This window comes from Nomascus leucogenys, chromosome 20 (assembly GCF_006542625.1).
Source record: "Nomascus leucogenys isolate Asia chromosome 20, Asia_NLE_v1, whole genome shotgun sequence".
Taxonomy (NCBI): Eukaryota; Metazoa; Chordata; class Mammalia; order Primates; family Hylobatidae; genus Nomascus; species Nomascus leucogenys.
In genome coordinates, this window is record NC_044400.1 from 59,810,830 (window position 1) to 59,817,961 (window position 7,132).

Below are 7,132 nucleotides of genomic sequence, written 5' to 3' on the forward strand. Positions count from 1 at the left end.
CCACCACCACGTCCAGCTAATGTTTGTATTTTTAGTAGAGATGGGGTTTCACCATGTTGGCCAGGCTGGAACTCCTGACCTCAAGTGATCCGCCCGCCTCGGCCTCCCAAAGTGCTGGGATTACAGGCGTCAGCCACCATGCCGGGGCCCCTTGTGATTTTTAAGGACATCTCCTAACCTCCTTATGCCTCAGTTTCCTCATCTGTTAAATGGGAATAGTAATAGTACCTACTTCATAGGATTGTTGAGAGGTTTGAAATTGTGGCAAAATTTTTGAAATTGTGGTAAAATACACAAAATTTACCCTCATGACCATTTTTAAGTGTACAGTTCAATGGTATTAAGTACACTAAATTGTGCAACCATCACCACCATCCTTCTCCAGAATTTTTTTCATCTTGAATAACTGAAACTCCATTAAACACTAATTCCTCAATCCTACCCCACCCCTGACACCCTGGCAATGGCCATTCTACTTTCTATCTCTGTGAGTTTCACTACTCTAGGTACCTCGCATAAGCAGGATCATATAATATTTGTCCTCTTGTGACTGGCTTATTTCACTTAGCATAATGTCTTCAAGGCTCGCTCATGTTGTGGCACGTGTCAGAATTTCCTTCCTTCTAAAGCTGAATAATATTCCACTGTAGGTAGATACAGTATATTGTTTATCCATTGATCCGTCGTGGACATTTGGGTTGTTCCCCACCTTTGGGTTATTGTGAATAATGTTGCTATGAACATGGTGTATAGGTATCTCTATCTTTAATTCTTTGGGGTATATACCCAGAAGCAGACTTGCTTGGTCATATGGTAGTTCCATGTTTAATTTTTTGAGGAACCAATTACTATTCTCCACATTAGTGGCACCAATTTACATTTCACCAACAAGGCAAAAGGGTTCCTATTTCTCCACATCCTTGACAATTGTTATTTTCTTTCTCTTTTCTTCTCTTTTTCTGTCCTCCTTTCTTCCTTCATTCCTTTCTTTCTCTCTTTCTTTCCTTTCTTCCTTCCTTTTTTCTTTCTTCTCTTCCTTCCTTTTTTCTCTTTCTTCCTTTCTTTCCTTTTCTCTGTCTTCCTTTCTTCCTCTTTTCCTTGCTTCTTTCTTTTCCTCTCTTCCCTTTTCCTTCCTTCTTTCATTTCATTTATTTATTTATTTTAGAGACAGGGTCTGGCTATGTTGCCCAAGCTGGTCTAGAACTCCCCGGTTAAAGCAATCCTCCCATCTCAGCCTCTCAAAGTGCTGGGATTACAGGCATGAGCCACCAAGCCTGGCCTCTTTTTATTTCTCTCTTTCCTTCTCTTCCTCTCTTTCTTTCTTCCTGTCTTCCTCTCTTTTTCTTTTTTTGTCTCTCTCTCCCCCTCTTTCTCTCCCTCCCTTCCCCTTCTCCTTCCTTCCTTCCTTTGTAGCCATCCTAGTAGGTATGTGTTGAAAGGTTTTGGTGAGTTATTTATTTTTTTCTGAAACAGGGTCTCACTCTAGTGCCCAGGTTGGCCTGCAGTGGTGCAATCACAGCTCACTGCAGCCTCAACCTCCTGGGCTCAAGCAATTCAAACTGCAGTGTCACCTGAATCAGAATCACTTCAGACAATTGTGTAAAATGCACATTCCTGGGCCTCAGGACAATTGACTGAACAGCGGGAGCCCAGAAACTGGTATTTTTTACAGATACCTCATGGGCCTCTTCTGTACAGAGGAGTTTGAAAAAGGATGGGCTAAGATATATTTTCTGAAGGTGCCCATCTCTCTTCCCAAGAGGTCTGTGGCCCTGAGAACCCCTCTGTCACCCAGGTGGGGAGGATGGAGACTTCAACACAGCCTGTGGAGGAGGCCGTGAAGGAGGAAACAGCCCAAGAACGGACATTTTGGGGCCAGGAGGGAGCCGAAGGCTGGGGCAGTGGATGAAATGGCAACTATGTCAGAGGGTGGAAAGGGGGCCTCAGGGCAGGAGCCACGTGACAATGATGAAGAGAAAAGTGGTTCAGAGAGAGGACATACGCAGGCGAGAGGGAGCAAAGAGCCTGTCCTGGGGAGGAACAGCTGCTGGGAGTCAGGACGAGGGCAGCCCCAGGGAGAGTGGCCTAGTTGAGCGAGGGAGACCTGCCTTCAACCCCAGCCCTACGGCAGACCAGCTGTGCAGCACTTGGTAAGTCACTGTCCTTCTCTGAACTTTTGTTTTTCTAACTATAAAAAGGGGCAGATAATAGTGCATGTGCTTCCTGCTTGGCAGAGCAGCAAATGACAGGAAGGATATGAAATTGTAAAGGGCTTCGACAGTTTTAATTCCAGGGCTAAGGGTGGCGGAGGTGTTATTATCAGTGCCAGAGCACAACAGGGGCCTGGAGAAGCCAGAGGCCAGGAGGCCACACAGCACGTGCTCAGGAACACAGACTGCAGCCAGACACCTCTCACTTTTTTTTTTTTTTTTTTAAACAAGGTCTCACTCTGTCGCCCAGGCTAGAGTGTAGAGGTGCAATCATGGCTTACCACAGCCTCTGCCTCCTGGGATCAAACGATCCCTCCTGCCTCAGCCTCCCAAGCAGCTGGGACTATAGGCATGTGCCACCACACCCAGCTGATTTTTGTATTTTTAGTAGAGACGGGGTTTCTCTTTGTCACCCAGGCTGCTCTCAGACTCCTGGACTCGAGCAATCCACCTACCTAGGCCTCCCAAAGTGCTGGAATTACAGGCATGAGCCACTGTCCCCAGACTCCTCAACTCCGTAAGTGTAGGCTGTGTATAGTGACTTCCTTCCAAAGAGCACAGTATGAAAATGGGGAGAAAAGAGTAACTTTATAGTAGAGAAACCTGACAAACAATTACATCAGCCAGGTGATCAGTGTTAACAGCAGCCAGGTGATCAGAGTTAACATCAGCCAGATGATCAGCGTTAACATCAGCCAGGTGATCAAAGTTAACAGCAGCAGGGATAAACCATGTTGGGGGTGTGTACGCTTCATATACTGTGGTACGGTGAGAGGGGCACTTTCCCTCTGGGGTCTCCCTCCTAAAAACCCATAACCCCAGTCGAATCATAAGAAAAATCTCAGACAAATCGTAACTGAAGGGTGTTCTACAAAATACCTGGCTAGTACTCCTCACAACTGTCCAAAAAACCAAGGAAAGTCTGATGCATTTTCACAGCCAAGAGGAACCTACAGAGCCGTGATGACTATGTGGTATTCCAGATGGGATCCTGGGGCAGGAAAAAGACATTTAGGTAAAAATTAAGGAAATCTGGCCAGGCACAGTGGCTCATGCCTATAATCCCAGCACTTTGGGAGGCCAAGGCTCCCTGAGGTCAGGAGCTTGAGACCAGCCTTGCCAACATAGCAAAACCCTGTCTCTAGGAAAATACAAAAATTAGCCAGACATGGTGGTAAGTGCCTGTGATCCCAGCTATGTGGGCGGCTGGGGCAGGAGAATCACTTGATCCCAGGAAGTGGAGGCTGCAGTGGGCCGAGATTGAGTCACTGTGCTCTAACCTGAGTGACAGAGCAAGACTCTGTCTCAAACAAACAAAAACAAAACAACAACAAAAAAACTAAGGAAATCTGAGTATGGGCTTTAGTTAATAATATTATAATTAATAATACTGGTTCATGAATTGTGACAAACATACCTTGCTAATATCATATGTTAACTACAAGAATCTGGGTGTGGGGTATATGGAAATGATACCAGCTTCACAACTTTTCTGTAATTCTCAAACTATTCTAAAGTTAAAAGGTTGGGTTTTTTTGTTTTTTTTTTTAAGTACATTTCATTTTAGGAAAAGAAAAAAGGAATGGCATTTAACACTCAGCTTGGAAGAGCCTTGAGCAGAAGCAGTAAAATGAGGCTCATCTCCCCAGCTATTTCCCTCCAGGCGCATTTCTGGCATTCTCCTGGTTGGAGAAGAGAGTGAGAAAGTGGGGCTTGAGGCCGGGGTGTGTGAGTGGGAACAGCACAGGGAAAACGAAGCTCTCTGAGTTTCATTTCATCATCTGCAAAATTGAAACGATGAGGATATCTAGGATTCAATGTGGTCACGTAAGGACACCACATCGCACACTTCCTGGCACATGAGTGACAGCTTGTAGCTAACATTCCCCTCTCCCAGAAGGCCAGGAGATGGGGCAGGTTCAGGAACTGGGCAGCAGTAATGAAGTTGCCCTGTTGTGGTCCTGCTCAGGGCATGTGGATGCCACAGGGCCAGTAGAGCCAGGAGAGCTTCCAGGGAGAGCTCTCACAGGTTGGTCACCCCTATGGAGCAGGCTTCCAGTCCTCTCTGCCACCTCCTCATTGTGGGACGGTCACACTGCCTTGCCTCTCTAGAGCATGATTTTCTTCTCTGTGGAAATGAGACATTCGGACTATGGAGGAGTTGGTAAGGGGAGGGCGGGGTTTGGGGACAGACAGAGCTGAACTCGAATCCCGGCTCTTCCACCAGCAGTGGGACCCTGAACGAGCCTCGATTTTCTCCTTAGTGAAAAGAGGATGTTAATATCAAGTTGGCAGAGTTTGTTAGGAGAATTCAAGCAGACGGCGTTGTAGTGCCTTGCCCAGAGTAGGTCCTCAAAAACTGCCAGTAACCTTCCCTCTTAAGCATTTCCTAGCTCTCGAGTCCTCAAATACTGAACAATGAGTTTCCTACCCACCAGACTGGCCAAAAATTACACATTTTGGCAACACTAAATGTCTGGTGAGCAGGCAGGGCCACAGGAACTGTTCCACCCCGCTAGTGAGAGTTTGTGTTGGTATTGACCACTGTGGAGTCCAATTTGGCAACATATAGCAAGGCTGGATATTTGCAGATCCCTTGACCTAGGAATTCCACTCCTAGATACACCCTCTAGACACATTCTAGCGAGACGACAAGCAGACTGGTGGGAAACTGTTAATGGAAGTAACAGCACAAACTTGCAACATCCTAAATGCCCACAGCAGAAAAATGAATATGTAACTGGTGGTGTATTAACCCGGTGGAATACTCTAGACTTCAGACTTGAACTGACTGAACTGCAGCTCTCTGTATGAACATGAGCAAATTCCCAAAGCTTAACCTTGAACAACAAAAAGGGTAAGTTGGCCAGGCACGGTGGCTCACGCCTGTAATCCCAGCACTTTGGGAGGCCAAGGTGGGCAGATCACCTGAGGTCAGGAGTTCGAGACCAGCCTGGCCAACATGGTGAAACCCTGTCTCTACTAAAAATACCAAAAAAATTATGTATGGCATGGTGGCAAGCGCCTGTAATCCCAGCTACTAGGGAGGCTGAGGCAGGAGAATCACTTCAACCTAGGAGGTGGAGGTTGCAGTGAGCTAAGACCAGGCCATTGCACTCCAGCCTGGGCAACAAGAATGAAACTCCATCCCAAAAAAAAAAAAAAAAAAATAGGGTTAGTTGCAGAAGGCTGTCTGTATAAGGACATAATCATTTGTAATTTATATATATATACATATATTATTATATAATAACAGCTTTATATTATACATTAGACATGAACTTTAAGAATATACACAATAATATAACTATGGAGACAGTATTTGTAGTAATAAAATAAAAACATGCCTGGAAATAATAGCCAAGTTCAGAGAGAGGGAAGAAAGAGAAAGAATTGGGGAGGGATACACAGGGGACTTCGATTGTGTCTATAACAGTTTCTATTTCTAGAAAATAAAATCTGAAGAAAATATGGCAAAGTGCTAAAATGTCCTAAACCTAGGTATCAGGTACATGGTGCTCACTACATTACTGGCTGAGCTTTTCTGCTTGCTAAAATCATGCATCAATTTTCAAGGTCTCTAGTATTTGATGAATTTCATTCCGGGACCCTTGGGTGCAATATTTTAAACACCCTTTCATTAACAAACTTGGCTTGCTTGGCTCTAAACACTTTCCACCTACTCTCAAATCCTGCCCTGCCCATCTGTAAGAAACACTCTTGGGGCTCTCACCCCACTTCCCTGAAATCTTGGAGAGTCCCCTTGGTCCTCGCCCCACTTTTCTGGAATGTTGGAGAGTCCACTGTGGTTCCATTGAGTGTCTGTTTCCGTTTGTTTTAGGAGTCATCTGACACCCAGCCCACCCCAGGAACACTTTGCATACTTCTCCCTCACCCCTGGAGAGGCTTTGAGTGCTGTCCCTGGACCAGAGAAAACATTGTTTTTCTCACCAGGTGACTCTTCTCAGTCACAGGTACCAGGAAGCCTGAGGACGCTTGCCCAGAATCAAAGGCTTTCCAGAAAGGTCATTGTTACCAGGCCACACCCAAAAGGGGAGACACTGTGACCATCAGCTGGGGGTCTGCTGGGGCCCCCGCCTCATCTGCACCCTCAGGAGGTTTCTGGGGGCTGCTGCCTGCCTTTTTCAATACCAAAAACCAACTCCAGCATTTTAAGAACTGCACAAGTGGGGGCAGAGAGCAATCATCCCTCCAAGTTTTTCTCCAAATCCACGCTAAAAAAGCACTTAAGGAAATATCTAATAGCTTGGTCTTTGGTCCTGATCAGAAAAAACAAAATCATCTTTCATTTTTCTGTATCAGAGATCCCCCCAACCCATGCCCACAGGCATACGGTTCTCCTTTGCCTCCTCCAACTCTTTCTAAACATGAAATGAGAACTCATCATCTCCATGTGGAATTCTGGGAAGAATCAGTGGAAAGGTAGGAGGGCGGGCAGGTGGCTGAGTCTGTCTTGGTCTTGCCGCCTCTCAACACTGGACTCCACTCACCATTCCAGAGGGCACCTTTGCAAGGGTGTTCCCCCTCCTGGATTTCCACACTGAACACCAACAGGGGCTACTCTGAGTGCTGGCCCGATGGCAGCAAGTCAGGCAAAGAACTCTTTGCCCTGACAGTGCTTACCCTCTAGTGAGGAGAGAGATGATTTAATAAGCAAACAAATAATCACATCATATAATTGCAGGGAGATACGTGTGCTAGGCAGAAAAGCAAAGTGGGAGAATGAGAGAAAGAGGGCTTGGGCAAGGAGGCTAATACCTCATCTGTAGGATTAGGAGGCCTCTCTAATGAGGCAGTTTTTCAGCAGAGGGGACATCTCAGCACAGGGTAGAGGTCAGCCATGTCTTAAGAAGAGGGACCTAAGAGGAGGCTATGGGAGGTGCAGGTGGCAAGACAGCCAG